Below are 19,757 nucleotides of genomic sequence, written 5' to 3' on the forward strand. Positions count from 1 at the left end.
TGGGGGTCGAGTTGGAGCTGTGGCCGCTGGCCTACATCCCAGCCACAGCAATGCCAGATCCAAGCCGGCATCTGTAATCTACACCACAGCTCATGGCAACGTTGATCCTTAACCCACTGAGGAAGGCCAGGGATCCAACCTGTGTCCTCATGGATGCTTGTCAGATTTGTTTCTGCTGAACCATGACAGGAACTCAGACCGCTCAAGCTTTGTTCTCTGAATTCCCAAGGGTGAGCCCCCACCTCCCACCCCCCTGCCCAGCCCGAGACTCTGTTCCCCAAATACCCTTTGCCTAGTCCCACCCTTGCCTATTCTGTGTCACCAGAGACTTTAATTGGAACCTAGCTCTGCCACTTGTCAGCTGCAAGCAGTGACCTCAGGAATGTCACTTCCACTCTGGGTCTCAATTGCCTCATCTGTAAAATGGGCCCCCTCACATTACACGAGGGAAGGTACAAACAAGTGGCTTACACAAGACTTTTAGGAGAAAGCTTCCCCTGAAGGAGAAAGACCAGCCACCTTTAATTTCTTGCAGTTAATCAACAAACTCTGACTACGCCCCTTCTGAGCATCATCAGCTAAGCACTGGGAGAGACAGAAACCAAGGCCCAGGGTTGATCTGTCATGCAGGAAAAATACCAAATAAACAGTTTCTCCATCTGGTGTTCAGTGTCAAACCAGCAGCCGAGTCCGCTGGCACTGCCATGCCCTCCCCAGGCACTTCACACGCTCCCTAAACCACGTGCATCAGCAAAACTAGGTTAGACATCTCATTAGACTGTGTTTCCTTTTGGGACCTCTGGCCCTGCCTGCAATCCTCCTACAACCATGTTTGGGTGAGGGCTAAGTTTGTCTGTCTTTCTTCCTCAGCAGAAGCCACTTGTCAAAACAACAACTAAACAACAGTCACTAAATTTAAGGGGTACCCTAAGCGTTAAATAAGGACTCGGATCCCAGGCTGGTTCCCCAAAGTGCATCAAGACCAACCACTCACCAGGGCATCTGGACTCACCAGGCTGGACCAACGCCGATGCAGCTCCTCCCCCTGCCTCAGCACACGGCACCCGGCCACGCCAGGCTCCCGCAGCACCGGAAGGCCCACTCCACGCCTTCCTGCTCTGCCGGCCTCTCCACGGACTGGTCCCTCGTCTGCACTGCCCTTCCCTTCCTGTGCCTACCTGGCATGCTCTGTCATTCGAGGCCTCTGGGGAAGGTTTGTGAACTCTGGGTTCGAAAGCATCTTCAAGAGATCCCACTGATGGACGCCCAATTTGGAGCATCCCTTGCTGTCCAGGGAGTTCCCAGGCTGCACAGAGCCAGGCTCTTCTCCAGCCCCCCCGGGGCGGGGGTGGGCACAGGAAAAGTCCATCAGCCTCTGATGACTGAATGAGCAGACTTTCAATTCTGGGTTTTCAGGTGCTTAGTTGGTGGTTTTCCCTGAACTTCCCCCAACATCAAATATTCTTGCCAGGGCCTTTCCCTCACTTAGCGGGGCTGGAAAGGTTTAGAAAACATGCGAATTTTTCACATGGACTGAAAAGGCCCAGGAAAAGACAGAGGTCTGCACCCCATGACCTTAGGGTGGGGGCTGTGGTATCTATACAAGGTGATGGTCATTAACAGAACCTGCTGTGGTAATTGGTTCCCAATTTACACCCATCAAGCCATCATGCTGAACAGCTGAAACTCATACAGGGACGAATGTCAATTACTCCTCAATAAAACTGGGGGGGGAACCAACAACATTTAAGGTAATTTATACATTAGCCTCACCCACTAGATTGTAAAATTCTAAACACATTGACTGCATGTCTGTCTTATAGCTGTATCACCAGCACCTGTCATGTTTATGCATATAAAATAAAATTACCTTATTTAAAGTTAGGGTTAAAAAAATAAATACTAAAAATAAAGTTAGGGCTGAACCTTCTCCACAGATGCACCACGAACCCGGTCCCCAGGTGTGGTACTCTTAGGCCTGGCTGCACCTTTGTCCCTTAGGGCAAGAGACTTCCCTAAAGGTCCGGACTGTTTATAATGTGAGTGGCCCATCCCAGAAATCACTTCCTATAGCTATCATCCATAAGCTGCAATAATAAGAAACTAGTGCATCAGGTCTTCAACACACCAAGCTGCTTTCTCCTACGTGGTCCCCACTTAACACAGGGCAGCAACTGATGCCTAGGCAGGGGATAGGACTCCCCCGAGGTCACACAGCCAGGAAGCTGTAGAGTTGAGACACCCAATGACATCAAGGTGCTGTGTGACCTTAGGCAGGGCACTGCACCTCTCTGAGCCTTAGGAAGCTAGTTATCAGAAAGGCTCAGAGGAGAGGTGATTCATGTTGCCAGATTGTTTCCCTCCTCTACCCTGAGGTGAATGAAGCCTGCTTGTACGCTGACTGCATTTGGGGGACACTTCTCCCACTGTGCAGCAGAATAATGGTTTGTGTGATTATTTATGTGGTCTTCCCCCTCCAGCCTTGTTCTTCATTCTATCCCCACTGCCCCGCACTGTGCCTGGTATACAGTGGGTGCTCAAAAAATACTCACCGAGTGAATGAATGAATGCATGAATACTGAATAAATAGTTCAGTTCATTCAGGTGTGAGATCATCACAGGATGGGTGCAGGTCTGAGGGAATAATCTGGAAAGGGCGGCAGGACCCCTGGCAGTACTTGTGGAAGGAGGGCGGGAATGGAGTTTGTGGAGCCCACCAGGCCGGTCTCGTACCTGGTGGCCTTGGCAGCATCAATGGTCACCTCTCCAAGCCCAGCCTTTTCACCCACCAATCGAAGCTGGTCCACCTCTCTCCTGAGGCTGCAGCGTCTTCAGTAAGCATCTCTGCATCAGAGCTGGACCCTGGGAAGCTACAGGACTGGCCCCTCTGCCGCCTGGAAGAAGAGACAGAGGCCCAAGGCAGCAGCAGCAGCATGGAGTCTGAGAGGGCCAGGGCCGGGTGAGAGCCAACAGTCTGAAACCTCAAGAAGCAATTTGCAGCAGTTTCTGTGGGAAAGACCTCCCTGCGCTGCTGGATACAGGAGGCTGCAGGAGTGAGCTTGTCAGACTTAGCAAACATTGTACTGGACACACTTATACTAAAAACACAACTAGCTGTTTATGTGAAACTGGAATTTAATGGGCACCTGCATTTAATCTAGCAAACTTATCTGGAGGGTCTTGATGTGTTAGTTACCCCCATCCCATATCCAGCACAAAATATGAGACTCAGGAAATAGAATGAATCAAATACCTGGGCACCTGGCCTGGAAACCTCCACCTAAACACAAATTCAATACCTCTGGATTTAAGAGCCACACTCTCTCCCATAGCCGTGTTCCCTTCTTTCTTCCCACCAGAGGAAGCCCCTTGCCCCGTAGCTGCACAGACCTTTCACATTCTTCTTAGCTCCTCCTTTTATCCACAGTTTTTTCAAAGTTGGGTATCCCCTAACAAGGAGTTTATGGAGACAATCCACATGCCACTTCTTCCATCCTGCCCCCTGCACAGGCATTGCTAATGGATCACGGCATCTTCCTACCAATCAGGACTCAGCCTTAGATTCCTCATCAGAGACGATCTCTCTGAGCCTCAGGAACTTAATGGACAAGACAAAGAGCTCACATCAGGGAAATGGTCGGGGCAGGCAGGATGCCCAGGAAAGTGGGGGTGAGGGTGCACGGAGACAAGCTCTGCTGACAGCACTCAACCCCCAAAATGTAAGAGCCAAGTCCCCCTCGCTGTGGCAGGAAGGAGTCAGGGAGACATGGGTCCTGGTAGAGAGGAGAGGAGGAGCCAGGAGGGGTGGCGGTCTCAGGTCAGAGGGCAAAGTGAGGAGGGTGGGAAGGAGGGCAGGGGGCAGGCCACCCCAAACTCCCTCGGAGAGGGGCCACGGAGGTTGTGCCACCGAGGTGGGGGCCCACACTTCTCCCAAGTATGCAGTATCCAGAACCCGGGGTGGAGGTACGGTACAGGGGCAGGTGCACGTTTGAGCCTTTTACAGGCAACACCCAGCTCAGAGAGGGGGAACCCCTCACACTTGGGCATCGGCTCCAAAATGAAAGGGCTGACATTTGTGGTCAAAGTTCAGTGCTGCCACACTAGCATCCACCTCAGGGACGTGATTCCAGACACTTGGGTAACACACCAGGAAGCCCTAGGACCCAGAGGGGGGAAGTGACCTGTCCAGAGTCCCCAGCAGGTTGGTGAGAAAGTGGTAAATACAGGAGACCAGCCCCTCCAGAGACCGGGGTTGGGAGGGGCCTGCTTCGCTTTCAGAGCCTGCCTTTCTGGACCCCCTGGTTGAGCACAGGCTAAAAATTGTATCTTCCAGAAACTCTAAGGTTTCCCCACAGTGGGACACTCTGGTTTTGGATAGGCCCTGTCAGTTTCTGGAACAATCAAATTCCTGTGATATTGTAATTTACAACAAGAAATACAAAGTAGGTCTTCATCCCCTTTTCTGGCACAGACCTCCTGGAACCCTCAGAATTTCCTCAGTGGGGAGAGTCACTGAGGTGTCTTTTGTTATGTTAATGAGGCGGCTGGAAGGCAGCAGGGAGGGGCTGGTTGCCAGGAGAACCCCCCAAAGACTAGAGGGCTGGACCTTACAGCCCCTCTATGTCGTGCTCCCTAGGGAGCGCACAGGACTGAAGGTTTAGTCTATCAGGCCTAGGTAAGGAAGCTTCTTAGAAACCCAAACTTGATCCTCTGGTTGGGGACCACATGAGGTTCCGGGACAGTGGCGCCTGGAGAGGACACGGACGTGCCTGTGCCTTCCCCACGCCTTGCCCTGTGCATCTCTCCCATCTGGTCTGATTAACAAGGTTCTCTCCTACACTGGTCATCTAGTAAGTAAAGTGTTTCTCCAAGTTTGTGAGCCCTTCCAGCAAATTAATCGAACCCAAGGTAGGGGCAGGCAGCTCAAATCAGAGCCATCCAGGCTGAGGGCGGGGGGGGGGGGGGGCGGTCTTGTGGCTCTGAGCCCTTCACCTGCAAATCTGAGGCTACCTCCCCAAACCGCAATGACTGAAGTTGGAGGACACGCAGCTGGAGTTGGAGAACTGCTTGGTGCTGTGGGGGAGAGAACCACCCACGTTCGCACAATCATCTCTCTCCCTGAAGAAATCCTGTGCCCCCCTGTTGGGGCTAAGAGCCAAGTCAGGAAGAGACACCCAAAGAATCTTCTCTCCACCTGAGCCCCAAGCTTTCATGCCACAGGTGAGGCCAGGAGAGGGGATCCCATGCCCAGTGGTTGCTTTGTGGAAGCCTCGACGCCAAAGACATGGTTTGCCCTGGTCCGTCCCGACACGTGGCTGACCTCGGGCTGACCACTGCCTCCCTGAGCCTCAAACCTCTCACTTGTGACCTGGGGACAGTAAGATAACGCCAGTGTTAAAGGTGGAAGACTTTTCTGAGAATGCACATGCTAGTACTGTCATTCATATACTCAGAGCACCGGGAATACCAAGTATAATGAGAAGTACCACTTTCAGTCACTGCTGGGTGCTAGTCGCTAGACTGAGAGCTTCCAGGCTGCTTCTTCCTTCGTCCTCACAACAACCAGTGAAGGAAGAGTCTACATCATGTCTATTTTGATAGAGGATCCTGGGGCCCAGAGAAGTTAAGTGACATGCCCTGGGTCACACAGCAAGGTAGAGGCCAAAAGACATTTATACCCAGACTCACTGCACAGCTGAGATTAGGTCCTAAACACAACTCCTCTCTCCCTAAAGGGTGTGTTCATCAGCCTCAGAGGCACCGCAGAATTCACTGCATTCACTGAAGGCACGTTCCCTAGGAACTGCCACCTCTCTCTCAAGGACCGAGGACCGTCACTGATGTCCTTAGGGCAACTTCTGGAGGGTCAATAATTTGGCAACAAGCGCCAGTATCTTAAAAATGCACACCCCCTTAAGGCTATCAATTCCAATTTCCTGAATAGACCAAGGTGCAAAATGTTGATAGCATCCAGTTTTGAAAGGTGAGAAAGTTCCTGAGATGGACTGCACAATGAGGTAAATATACTTAGCACTACTCAACTATAGACTCAAAAATGGTTATCCAACACTGACCTACCCTACAGCACAGTGAACTACACTCAGTATTTTGCAACAACCTATACGAAAAAAATATGGCAATGAATATGCATACATATATATACACACACGTACATATATATAATTGAATCACTGTGTTGGACACCTGAAACTAACTCAACATTGTAAATAAACTATATTCAATAAAAAAACAGATTCAGGGAGTTCCCGTCGTGGTGCAGCAGAAACAAATCCGACAAGGAACCAAGCGGTTTCGGGTTCGATCCCTGGCCTCGTTCAGTGGGTTAAGGATCTGGTGTTGCCATGAGCTGCGTTGTAGGTTGCAGACTTGGCTTGGATCCCAAGTTGCTTTGGCTGTGGTGTAGGCCGGCAGCTGTAGTTCTGATTCGACCCCTAGCCTGGGGACCTCCATATGCCGCGGGGGGGGGGGGCTTTAAAAAGGCAAAAGACAAAAAAAAAAAAAAAAGATTTGGATGGCAAATTTAATGATGTGTGTATTTTACCACAATTAAAAATAGAAAGAAAAAAAAAGATGTTCACAGCAGAGTGGTTTATAAGAAAGAAAAATTGTACAGGCCAATCTCTCATCACTAGGGGATTAATTAAATAAATGATTGTTTACCCAAGCAAATCAAAACAAATTAGAACGGAGGGGTGGGGGTCAGTAAACTGTGGCCCCTATGCCAGACCCAGCACTGTTTTTGTAAATAAAGTTTTATTAGCACACAGCTCCATTCATCATTTGCATATTGTCTCAGGCTGCATTCTAGGTGCAACAGCAGAGGTCCAACCACATGGCCCACGAGCCCCAAATACATACTATTTAACCCTTTAAAAAGTTTGCCAATCCTCAAATTAAAAGGCCCAAGATTCAAAAACACTCTCAGAATATGCTTGAGGCTGTGGTGGGAGAAGTTGGCTCCTAAAGAGCCATATTATGAGTTCATTTGGAAAGGAAAATATTAAATAATGTACAATCACTCACACATGTTTATAAATGTACCATGAGGTGGTTTCCTCTAGATGGCAGGAATAGAGATGAATTTTACTTTCTTCGTTTGACTTTTCTGCACTCTCCAAGTTTTCTGTATTAAAAATGCATGACTTCTCAACGCTAGAAGACATATCATACAACTAGATGGAGGTGCCAGCGAACACCATAGCGGCAGTCACACTGCAATTGCAACGGGCCAATTCAGCACACTATAGCCCTTAGACTTACACCAACCTTGCATGTCAAATGACTCTCAGTTTTGTTTTGTTTTTTTAAAGTATCACTTTTATAATCAGGGTAAAGACCAATAAATGCCATTTTCTCATTGCCTTGGCCCTTCTAGGGAGTGTGTGCTAGACACCCCCCTCCCCCACTGTAGTTTACAAGCTGGGGTGGGAGGAAGGCCCCAAGGGAATCCTCATCATAAGTCCAGAGAGGTTCCTCTTTCCTAAAATTCCCAGGCCCCCAAGATGGTGGAGCTGACTTAGGCTGAGTGGAGAGGGGGTTGCTCAGGGGATCCCACCTGGGAGATGAGAGGAGAAATGCTCTTGGATGCTGGGCCCTGACCAAACCCTGCTGGGCCCACGGTCACCTCCCCCTCCTCCTGGGGCTGTTACTGTTCCATTTCACAAGTGGGGAAGGGAGGCCACGGGTGGCTCCCCTCTCAAGGTCACACAGCTGGCTGGGGGGTGGAGCCAAGATTTGAAGCTGGGCTGTCTGACTCTCCAGCTCCATGGACTTTCCACTACACGGTTGTCCCTGGGGTCAGGAATACAAGTTTTGGCCAGTTCATCAATAACTCAGGGTCTGCTGAACAGCTGAGACATGTGCATACACTTGCTATCTCTGCAGCAGCACTTGGCCCTGCTGGTTCCTGAGTGACCACCATCCCCTTTCTCAGATGGGAGCCAAAGGTCGCACACCCCTCAGAGCTCAGACTTCAGAGATGACAGCTGTCCTCTAAAGATGCCTCCCTTCAAATCCTGCCACATCAGGGGGCAAAAAAAAAAAACAAAAAAAAAAACCAAGAGGGCTGCTTGGAGGAGGCGTCAGATGGGCCTCTCAGCTCCCATGAAGTGTGGACAGATAAGCAAGCCCTGGAAGAGAGGCACTGTGGCTGGCCTCTGCTGCCTCCAAAGCCCCAGCCCCCAGCACAAGATGTTCTGCATCTGGAAGCAAAACTCACATTCCAGCTTCGAAGCAGCAGGCACCTGGCTTCCTGGCTGCCCTGGGCTACTCATTAACCAGCATGAGGCCTCAGGAAGGGGCTGGACCAGAGCCTGCTGCCAGCCTGGGGGAGGGGAGGGCCATGCTGGATGGTGTGGGCACCAGTGTCAGACCAAACAGGCAGGTTTCAAGTGCTGTGTGACCTTGAGGTAACCAGGGGAGGGGGTCAGTTCACCTCTTGGCCTTAGTTTTCCCATCTGTACAATGGGAATTGTATCAGCGCCCACCTCACGGAGCTCCCGTGAGGACGGCAGGAGGCCAAGGTGCCTAGTTGTGCTGGATACAGAGTAAGCACTCAATAAATGGGTCATTTGTACAAAAGGAACCATAGCGCCCATCACAGGACTGCTGCAGGAGAAAATCGCTGCTATCACCCACCCACAGAGTCTCTGTGAGCATGTGGTTAGAGTTCCATAAATGCTGGCAATTAGTCCTTTTGATATTTATGGCAGTGGTGACTCTGGAGGCTGACCTGGTGCAGGGCATCTCTGTGCCACTGGGCAGCTGGTCAGGGAAGTGTCCTGAGCCACTAGGGGCACGCCCACTAGATTTTCTGCATCTGATGTCACAGCCTGAAGAACAGGTCTTGGTGGGGCTGGGGGCTTGATGACAAAGTCCACCACTGGCAGCAAGAGGCCAGTGGTTTTCGGGCTTTTCTCCCAGTCCTGGCTTCCTAGGGACCCCAATCATCCAAGCCGCAGCCCTGCAGGAGTTTGATCCCAGGGAGAAATTTCTGCTCAGGAAGCCAGGGTTTTCAAATTCCACAGCAGGATGTGCCAGTGGGTCATGAAATCAACTCGGAGGGTCAGGGCTATGGTTTTCATAAAAGAGACAGAAAAGAGGCTGCCAATGGTGAAAATACAAGGATTATTTCGTGAAGCTTTGGTTTTAGTTCCATGTGTGCGTGAGCACATGCAGCATCATGTCATGAAATGTCTGTCTTACAAAATGTCATGACGCAAAGACTTCTTCAAAAGCACTGGGGTGAGAAGGTTTGAATCATGGTGTCCAAGACATGTGCAGAGAAGGGACTGAGCCAGGTTCCTGCCCTAGTAAACCCCTTTTAAAAACACTATTGTGATCCTGAACTGGGGGGAGGAAGGGAGATTGTATAAATACTAGACAATTGGCAAAATGTCATTAAGGTCTTAGATAACAGAATTGTGTCAATGTTAAATATTCCAGGGCTGGTCACTGTATGTGTTTATATAAAGAGAATGAATGGCCTTGCTCTTTTGAAATGCAAGCTGAAGGATTAGAGGTAAAGGGGCATCATGCCTGCAACTCCCTAGTGATTCAGCAAAAAAAAAAAAAAAAATTTAAAGTGACTGATTTTTTGCTCTGTGTGTGTGTGGGGGGGTGTGTGTGTGTGGGTGTGGGTGGGTGCACCTGTGACATGAGGAAGTTCCCGGGCCAGGAAATGAATCTAAGCCATAGCTGCGACCTGAGCCACTGCAGAGAAAATGCCAGATCTTTAACCCACTGAGCCACAAGGAACCTCCTTGGTGCGACTGTTTTTACCGCACATATTAAAGACATGAAGCAAATAAGGGAAATGTTAGCAGTGGTAAAATCTACCTGAAGGATAACACAGCAGTTAACTGTAACATTCGGGCCACTTTTCAGAAGGTTTTCAATTTTTTAAAAATAAAATGTTCAATAAAGAGACAATTGGGAGAGCAGCCCCATCCGATTCCTGGAGCAGCCTGTCTATGGAGCTACGCAGCTCACCCTTTCACACGCACGTGACCTGGAACTTTAGGATCAACTCTGCGAGGGCCCCTCACCACCCTGTGGCAGAGCCAGGCTGGGGGCCAGGCCCAGACTCAGAAATCAGTGCTCAGCCCTGCCATGAGGGCGCCCAGGTGGCCCATGCACCTGCACCTAGAGGTTTTTTGTGGACAAGATCCTGGGGCCTTGGGACCCTGTGTCCGCCTCTGAGATCCTGGGCACCCACTGCGGGTCATGGCCGCACATGGCAAGATGCCAAGACCACAGGGAGGTCAGATGCCACTTACATTTTGGAGGGTCCTCAGAAAGGGCTATTGTTCTGGACCTATTAAGGGAGAAGAAGCAGAGAAGGAAAGGAGAGACCTGGTCAGGTGGTGACAGGTAAGGGACCAGAGTCTATTTGCTGTGGGACCACCTGGCTCACAGAGCTGGGAGGGGCCCATCCATACCCAGGGGGTGGAGTGGGGAAACCCAGGCACCCCACACACTCCCACACTCCACACCCACTCTCTCGCACACAGCACATGTTCACGCATACACACACACAAACCCTCCCTTAGAGGCAGAGTCCCTGATGCTGTCAGGGGCAGGAGCCAGTGCTGGGAGGGGCAGGCAACCCTGCCCTTGGTCTGGAGGGAGCTTACTCCTGCTGGCTGAGTAAGTCTCTGCTCCCGAGAGCCCCCAACCACGCGGCCACATGCCCAGGTCTGTGAGTGGCTATGCCCAGTAGCACAGGAACACACCACGGACAGGTGTAAGGGGTGATATGCAGTGAGTTAGAGGCTGAAAATCACTGTGCAAGAAAATCTGTCTAACTTGGCAGAGCCAAGTGGTCCCCAAGGTGACTGACCCTAAAAGCCTTTCTTTCCTTCTTTCCTCTCTGTTTTCCTTTTATATATATATGTATGTGTGTGTGTGTGTGTGTATATATATATATATATATATATATGTATGTATGTATGTATGTATGTATGTGTATATATATATAGACCACCTCTGTTCTTTGGAACATGGTTTGGGAAACAATGCAAGTGGGGGCAGACCACTTCTGTCTCTCATTCCACCAGCAGAGCTGTGTTGGAAGGTTCCCCTGGTTTCCTGGAATAAAAAAATGCAGAAAACCAGAAAATGTTTCCTTATCAAGGAAGATCTTACACTTCGATGAACAGTTAAATGGATCAGCAGGAGGGAAGGGGGAGCCGAGAGGCCTGCAGGGCTGGGCACTTGCCTGTTTGTACCTGCAGCCCTGCCCTTGGATCCTGTTCCCCAGACCCAGAACTGGGTCCCAGCAGTCTACAGAGCCCCTGGTCCCTCAAATGGGAGCTCACTGCTGTTTGGGCCCCCACGTTCACCAGGCTCACATTGCCACCCACTGTGTACAAGGCACTGGGGCTAGAACACTGAGTCAGTAGTTCACTGAGCACCTACTATGTGCCAGGCACTGGGAACACGGTAGTGAACAAGACAGATGAGGTCCCTGCTCTCCTGGAGCCTAGAATCACATGGCAGAGGCTGACAAGGATGCCATGGAGGCTTCATTCTCAGGGTGGATTAGTAATGTCTGCAGCGGTGTGGGTAGTGGAAGCGACAATGTGTTCATTGTTATCCAGGACCATACCAAGGGAAGAGGGTCAAAGGGAAAGATGAAGGTAGAGAGTTCAAAGCAGTTACAGGCACAGTGTTAAAGGGAACAGAGGAAGGAGAATGTAATTCTATCTGAAGTGAGAACTTAGCAGTTGCATGAGGCCAGCCCAACTCAGAGGAAAATGAAAATGACACCAAGTCCCTCTGAGTCTAGCTCGTATGCTGGTACCTGGGCTCCCTTTTCTGGGACAGCTGGCATCTATTCTCCTTGGAGACCCACACATGCCACTCTCAGCCCATGGGAATCTGGGTGGGCTGAGTTCATCTCCTACTTCTAGGGGTGGGCATGGGAGCTGGGACCAGCCAATCAGAGGGCTGTCATGACTGGCTCAAGGATGGGGACATGACCAAGAGTGGACAATGAGAATGATGACAGAGACTTATGCTGAAAATACTGGGAGGAAAGAAAGCTCTTTATAGGCTGGGATGGCTTTGCTGCAGGGGTACACCCTGTATAGCTGGGGGCATCCCCAGGGGAATGAGCCAAGGGGGGCGGGGACACATGGAGTACAGAAAGGGAAAGAAACTAAGCCCCAGTAACAGCTCTTAGCATCTGGATCCAGCCATACCTGAAAGTATGACTCTGGGCTTTTCAGTTAAAGGAGTCAGTAAATGTCCATTTTTATTTATTTATTTATTTTTTAAAGTTTGAACTGATTTCCACTACTTGCAACTCTAAGAGCCCAGACCCAAACCTGCCTTGAATCTGTGGTATAATTTAATGTCTGCTCCTTTGTCTCTCTGACACCCAGGCTATTAGAAAAGAGAGGCACAAATGAAATGACATCTGAGGTCCTCCTGCAGTCCTGGCACTCTAGCCAGTTGCAAAGTGTGGGACTGACCCTCCCCGACCCCTGGTCATTGGGCTGGAGATGGAGAAATCAGCCCCTTTCAAGTTAAGCCTAGAGGGCTTGTAAACCCAGATCACTGGGCACCACCCCCAGGTCTGAGTCAGTGGGTCTGGGGCAGGGGCCGAGATTCTGCATTCTAACAAGCTCCCAGGTGATGCTCCACTGCAGGTCCAGTGACCACATCTTGAGGACCCAAACTCTAAATAGATTCTACTCTGCCCAGTTGCTTGGGGCAGGTGCCCAGTGCAAAAATCAAGGTCCAGCCAGACAGGAGACCCTCAGTGCCCAAAGCAGATAAGGAAAAGTGCTCATGTGATTGCAAAGATAAGCCAGCCTTTAAACTGCTAAAGCACCAAGCCCCAGTGTCCACCTGTTCCACTGCTGACCCTCCAGCCAGGACTCCATCCTGGGATTTATCTAAATAACGGGCAGGCAAAAGAGTGACCAGGTGCCTCCCTGAGCTCCAGGCAGGCCCCACGCTGGTCCTCCAGGAGCTGTGAGCTTCCTCCAACAGCTCCCCTCACCAGGCTGCACGCCAGCGCCAGCACCAATCCCAAAGCGGGCCTGGTCCTGACACACTGCCTTGGGCCGCCCTGCTGTCAGCAGGGCCTGGCTGGCCCTGGCTCTCCCTGATTTACATCCGACTTGGCTCCTGAGAAAAGGCTCCTGTGGCTTTTGGGCCAGGGACATTGTTCAGCAGAAAAGGGCTTTCCCACCAGCAGCCTTTCCAAGGTGGCACTGGCCCAGAGGGCTTGGCCAGGCTCAGCCACCTCCCAGCTGTGTGACCTCTGGCAAGTTACCTGCACTCTCTGGGGCTTTTTACATGCAAAAGAGCAATGATGGTACCTTTTGTGATGGTTAGGAAGACGATGCTTACTAGGCACCAGGCCTGGCTTCCAAAGAGTGGCAGGTGCCCCAAAGCCATGATTTACCTTCTTTACTCAAAGTGCAGCCTCCAGACCAGCAGCGCAGGCACCACCTGGGGGCTGGTTGGAAGTGCAGACCCCCAGGCCCCGCCTTAATCCTCCTGCCTGGGAAGGCGCATTTTAACAAGATCCCAAGGGAGTTCTACATCTCCCAGTGTAGCTACATCTTAGCGCGCTGGTCTAAGTTATAATTACTACCGCTGCTGTTGCGACATCCCAGGACAGAGCCAAAAAGTACCGACAACCCCCAGGCATGGGGGAATGGCAGACAGGGGTCAGAGGTAGTGAAAAACTGAAAGAGGGAAGAAAAACTCTCCAGCTTTCCCCCAGCTTCCCAACTAATGACAAGCCCCTGACTGCTCGGAAGAGGGGAGAGCACACAGGACTGAGCCAGTATGTACGGGGTATGGGACTTTTAACTCATGGCTCGGCTCGGATAACCGAAAACATTTCCAGTCTCAAATTTGGGCCTTTCAGCAGAGATTGGCTGAACCTCTTACATTCAAGGAGGCAAATCACGTCTCTCTACCTGGAGCTCACAGCGGAGGTTGGTGGAGGGGGCTGCCCTGGGAGGTGCCTCCTGCTGCAGCGGGCACCACCCCCCCACACCCTCCATCCAGGCCCCCCATGGAGCAGTGCACAGGTGGGGGCAGGTGGTGGGTGGGGTGGCTGGATTACTCCTGCTCCAGCCCTGAGGTGTCCCCATTCCAGGGCTGGGTTCCAATTCCTGAATTCCTCTTCCCTGCCCTGCGGGAAGGCTCCCACCTGCCGGGATCTGCACACAGCACATCCCTGCCTTCAGGCAGGCCAGGAGTGGTGGGGGGCTGGGCACTGCGGGGGGGGGGGTGGTGCGGGGGCTACTTGGTGTAACAGAGGTCTATTCAGAGAAACAGAGCAGACAGAGGCAGAGGCAAAAGAAAAAAAAATCTAAATACTGGCTCAAATTTATAAAACTCTGAGTGGACAACACAAACCACACAGGAGGCCCAGAGCCACCCCCCAGGAGTCCATTTTTTTCAGGCCCAGGACACTATACTCTTCAAACAACCCACTTGTGAGAAGTGGAAGCAAAAACAGATTCTGCTCAGTCCTGGTGACAGAGGCTGGCAGGTTGGGTTGTTTTTTTTTTTTTTTTTTTATCTTTGGGTCTATTGTGATCTATACTCTTCTACCAATAATGGAATAAAAACCCAAGGAAGTGTTTTTCATTAAAAGCCCATTGCTATAGCTCTGCTCAGAGCACCTCTGAGCGTCAATCCCCAAATCTGGTGCCCCCTTACAGAGCAAAGGCCAAAACATCCTGAAAACCAACAGGACTACATTGGGAATCCTTAAAGGGGGCCACAGAGCAGCACAGGGTTAATGGATGACGTATGCCCCCTAACAGAGAGAAGGGTCTTTCCCCTGCTTCACTCAGCAGCAATTTCTCTCCAACACGAAGTTTCCTTCCAGGTCAGGACCAGAGAGAGGAAAGGGCTTGCCTCGGTCACACAGCAAGCCAGTGGCCAAGGATTTCAGTGCCCTGTGATAACTCATTCATCCGTTCCGTGGTCAGCTCCATGAGGGCCTGAATTGGTCTGTCTTGTTCACCTGTCACATCCCCAGAGCTTAGAACAGGGTCTAGAACAAATATTGGTTGGATAGATGGATGGTGCTGGCTGCACACAACTTCCAAACCTGGTCCCACTCAGATGTTCCAACTATAGGCTCTCATTTCAGGACAGAGGGAATGAGATGGCCTTTATTGGTGCTCTGAGCACCACAGAGTGCCAGGTAGTGCTGGATTCTAGGCATCTGTCACTCCCCTGAGGTGCCTGAGGTGGCTGGATAAAAGGACCACAGAGGCTCAGAGCAGGGAGGAGCTTAAGTCCACTCACACCCAGATAACCTTTGCTGAGTGCTCACTACATGCCTGGCACCACTTGGGGCTCAAGGGAGGCTACAGGAAGCAGCGCAAACAGACCCTTGATAGTGGGAAGGAGGAGGGGAGGGGCTCTCAGGCAGGGGTACAGGCTCGGTCCAGGAGCAGAGCCAGCCAGAGGACAAGGAGCAGAGAGAAGTGGTGGCAGGTGAGAAGCAACACTGGCCAGGAGCCAGATTATGAAGGGCTTCGAACACCAGGCTGTGGAGTTAGTCCTTGATTTCACAAAGCACTAGGGAGCCACCGAGGACTGGGGAGCAGGACAGTGACATGCTGAGAGCTGACCCCAGGAGGCATGGAGGCTGTGAGGAGCTGTTGTCTTGGGTTGTGGGTGGCATCCACCTGGAGATAGCACAAATGTCCTTAAAATCACGGCCTGAGTCCACCATCAGGACTGAATAGACAAGGCATCCAGGTGCCATCTGGCTAGGGAGTAAAAGGGCAGAGGCTTCAGGACCACCCCCCCTTCTGGAGTCCTTCCCCCACTAAGCATGACAATGCTGAAACCCAAGGCCAACCCCACCCCACTGCTCCACCCTGCCACCAGGTGACGGGCAATCTGGCTGAGTGAAGGACTTTCTGCAGGAAAGGGGATGGTGGATGCAAAGGAGAGTGGTGAGAAGGGGTAAACTCTCAGAATGTCCACACGAGGGACCCAGCAGGGATGTGGTCCCAACCTCGGAGCTATGGGCTCAGAGGGCAAAGTTGAGGGGCAGTGTGTGGCCGGGGGGACCCAAGGTGGGCGGAACCAGAAGAATGCAGCTGTCCCACACTCCAGCAGGGAGGCTCACCAGCATTCTCACAACTGCCCCAGTTTGATTCCACCAGAGCTAGGAGCCAGGCTCCTCCCTGAGCAGGCAGCCCTGCAGTCCAGGAATATCGGGTCCAGAACTCGCAGGCGGCCCTTGCACAGCCAAGCCCTAGGGATCTTTCAGATCAGTACAGCTTTGCCCTTTTACCCCTGGCCCACTGCTATGATACAATCAGGATCTGAGAGTCGTGAAGAGTCATCAGAAGTCTGAGACAAGAAGTAAAAACACCGTCCTCCACTTCACCTGTTTAACATGGGCCCTGAACGGCAGGCAGGTAGGGAGAACAAGTTTGTGAACAAGGCCCTCTTGTTGATCCATGCTTCACTCAGACCTCAGTCTCTTCATCCATGAAGGGGGTGGGCAAGGAGGCTTAAATGCATGATCCCAAATCCCCACACTCCCAGCCATTGGGCCCTCCTCCCTTACACCTTCCCTTGGGATTCTTCATTTAACAGCCCTGATACAGCTCTTCTCCCCTCCCTGAGCTACTTGAGCCCAAGGGCTGTTTTATCTCCCCATCCCTTCCTCTGGCTGTGGCCCTATGCCTGACACCTGCAGTGGAACGTGGCTGGGCCCTGGTTCTGGTTCTCCCTCCCAGGTCCCTGCCGTGTAAGGGTGGTAAGTCACTTTTCTGAGACTGGATGAACTCACCTAGAAGATGAAGGTGAGGACCCCCCAGCTAGGCACAGGGCTTAAATGCAGGGCGGGGATGTGATGAGTAAATATGGGTTCCTTCCCATCTCAGAATCCTGAGTGGCCTTGGGATGTTTCTCTGTTCACCTTCGAGGCAAACTCAAAGCCATAAGGTAGGCGTGTTTCACTCACTGAGCTGGTGGCACTCAGGGTGATTAAGTCAGGCCAGACTTAGTCATTGATTCCCCAGTGCAGGATAGCTGTTCAGAATGGCTAGGCAGATCTGTATGTTCTGACAAATGACCTGTCCACAATAGTCTGTTGTTTGAATAGGATAAGTAGCAGAACCAAGAACAGTTCGTTACCAACAAAACAGCACTATGGCTAGCTTGCCCAACAGATCTTAATTAACCCCTGGATCAAAAAGGAAATCAAAAGCGATCTAAAAAGTGATTAAAAGGAATATCTGTCCACCTAGATAGCTGAGGGATACAGTTAAAGCTGTATGCAGAGGACAATGTATAATCTTAAAGATCTTTATTGTTATTATAGGAAGAGGTAGGTGATAGATGACAGATGATCACACAGACTGAGGATTAGACTATGAATTGTTTTTAATTTGTACAGTTTTGTATTGTTTGAGGTCTACTGTTTTGTAATTAAAAGATACTCTTTGACAGTTTCTCATAAAGCTAGCAAATTACCCACCCTACATCCCAGCAGTTCCACTCCTAAAGAAATGAGACTATCCGCCCACAAAGAGACTTGTACACAAAGGCTCATGGAAGCTTCATTTACAATCACCCCAAACTGGAAACAACCCAAATGTTCATGCACAGGAGAGTGGATAAACAAACTATGGGGCATCCATGCAATGGCCTTACTCCTCTGCAATAAAAGGATGAACTATTGATACGCTCAGTAGCACGGATGGATCGCAAAACATCGGGCAGAAAGAAGCCAGACACAAAATATGTCCTACAAAGGCATTCATATGAAGTTCTAGGCTTGGCAAAGCGAATGGCGATAGAAATGAGAAACTGGTTGCCTTTGGAAGGGGAGGAGCGTAACTTTCTGGGGGAGCTGGGAAATGTTCTATATCTGGATCTGGATGGTAGTTACACAGATCTATAAATGCGCAAGACTCAATAAATAGTAACACAATCTTTGCATTTCACTGAATGCAAATTATACCTCAATTTTAATATATTTTTTAAAAAACTTGCAAGAGAAAACTTTTAAAAGTACAGATTCCTAAGCTCCACCCCCAAGGATTTGGCATCCAGGCCTGGGAACCTGAATTCGTTAGAAGTAGCTCAGGTAATTCTGATGCCTGACTAGAGTTAATGGACCTGCCCCCTGCCCCCACACCCACTCTCCTTTTATTATGTTCAGTGACTTGTTTGTAGGTTGGTTTTTACAAGAGAGAGTTGGTTGACTTACAGACCTTTAGAAACAGAAGAGAAATTTCCATTCTTTCTGCCCTCTCTTGGCCACCCCTAACCCTTGCGCCTCAGCTCAGGTTTCCAAACCAAGCCCCTGAACAGGTGAGGTGGGCAGGAAACCCTGAAAGAAGTCTTGTCCAGGACAGACATAAGGCGCCAGGGCTGCACATGCTCCAGGGAGGTCATAGGCGCAGTTAATGGTCTGTGTACCTGTTAAACGGCATGTCCGGGCCTTCACCCCATGTTTACAAAAGAGCTCAGGGCAATTTTTGCTGGCACAGAAAAAACTTTGTGCAGTGGCCTGGCCACCTTCTGGCCTGGACCCCATCTAGTTCCTCACTCAGCAGGAGGGTCTCCTGGGTTTAACTGGCTTCTACTCTGCTGTTCCCAAAGCCAGCCTGATGCTATTTCTATCTCTGCTGCTTCAGAATAAAGCCCAGCCCCGTTTCCCCTGCGCTCAAGGCCCCCCACCACCTGGCGCCTATTCCTCTCCCCAGCTGGATCCCTGTGAGCCTTGTTGTACAAACACGCTTGGCTATCTCACACCTCACGCCTGCCTTGCCCCCTGCCCCAAATGCCAGCCCGTTCTGTTCCTCTGCTCACAGAAGTTGCCAGCTCTAGCATCACCTCCTCTAAGAAGCTGAAATGCCTCCTGTCTTGCCATCTTCAAACACTCAGTGATGGCCCCTCATGGGCGGCATGGTCACAGAAGCTGCCACACTGTCCATCTTCCTCTGGGCCATGAGCTTCTCAAAAGCCAATATTCTACCCCAAATTCAGTGTCCAGCCAGAACTGACAATAGCAAGGTTTATTAACCCAAGACACGAAGCACATTAAAAAAAGAGCTCCCATCACACCTCAGGGCCACCCTGGGCATTTCCACATCCAGAACTCCTCCCCGGAACCCGTAAATTCAAACAAACACTGGCCAAGATAAGCTGACCAACACAGAGGAGTGAGATGTGGCTCTGAAGAACCTCGCTTATGACCTTCTGCAAAAGGAGGGGGTCAGCCACATCTGCTGGGTGACCTTGGGGTTCCAAGGTCACCCGAATTCCCACCCAGACTTCCTCCACCTGTGGTCAGCCTGCATTCCAGGTGCTCCTTATAATTTATTTTTCAGCTCTTTCCTGTATACGGGAATGTGTTTAATGACTCACAAGTGTCTTATCATTTTGGGACCTTTGGAAAGACTTTCAGATAAAGTCTGACAGGCTCCCAAATCCTTTGACAAGCACTGACAGGCAGAGAGTTAGAACGCACCATCCCCGGAGCCCATGGCCTCGTGCAGGGCAGACCCTGAGTAGAAAGGAGTGGCAGGATTCCCTGAGAGGGCACAGAGAAGGGAGAATGGGTAAGTGGGGGGCCCACACACTCACCCTCTAGCCCTGAAGACCGGGCACCTCTGTCCCTTGTCTTCCCAGGTCCGGGTCCAATTTCAAGTCTCTGAGACATCAATGACTAAAGTTCCACAGAGCCTGAACTCACAGCTGGCCAAGGGAAGGCCTTTGAA

The 19,757-nt window shown here is 50.9% G+C and overlaps 1 protein-coding gene across 13 annotated transcripts in view; it reads right to left on the bottom strand.

The window, feature by feature from the left end:
• Positions 1-19,757, bottom strand: part of SLC6A6 (solute carrier family 6 member 6) — a 149,953-nt gene that overhangs the window by 57,515 nt on the left and 72,681 nt on the right. For 2 of the 13 annotated variants that reach the window (XR_014822428.1, XM_021068505.2), the window contains exon 2: positions 10,299-10,336. The exons of 6 other annotated variants lie outside the window; for them this stretch is intronic. The gene's annotated coding sequence lies outside the window, so the exon portion shown is untranslated. Of the gene's footprint in view, positions 1-994; positions 1,298-2,733; positions 4,078-10,298; positions 10,337-19,757 lie in introns of those variants that run through there. 5 more of the 13 variants (XR_014822424.1, XM_084986959.1, XM_084986958.1 and 2 more) reach the window with 5 other exon arrangements.

This window comes from Sus scrofa, chromosome 13 (assembly GCF_054392235.1).
Source record: "Sus scrofa isolate SSC_HxYL_T2T_F1_AM1 chromosome 13, Sscrofa_HxYL_maternal_Yorkshire_Landrace_v2.0, whole genome shotgun sequence".
NCBI lineage: Eukaryota > Metazoa > Chordata > Mammalia > Artiodactyla > Suidae > Sus > Sus scrofa.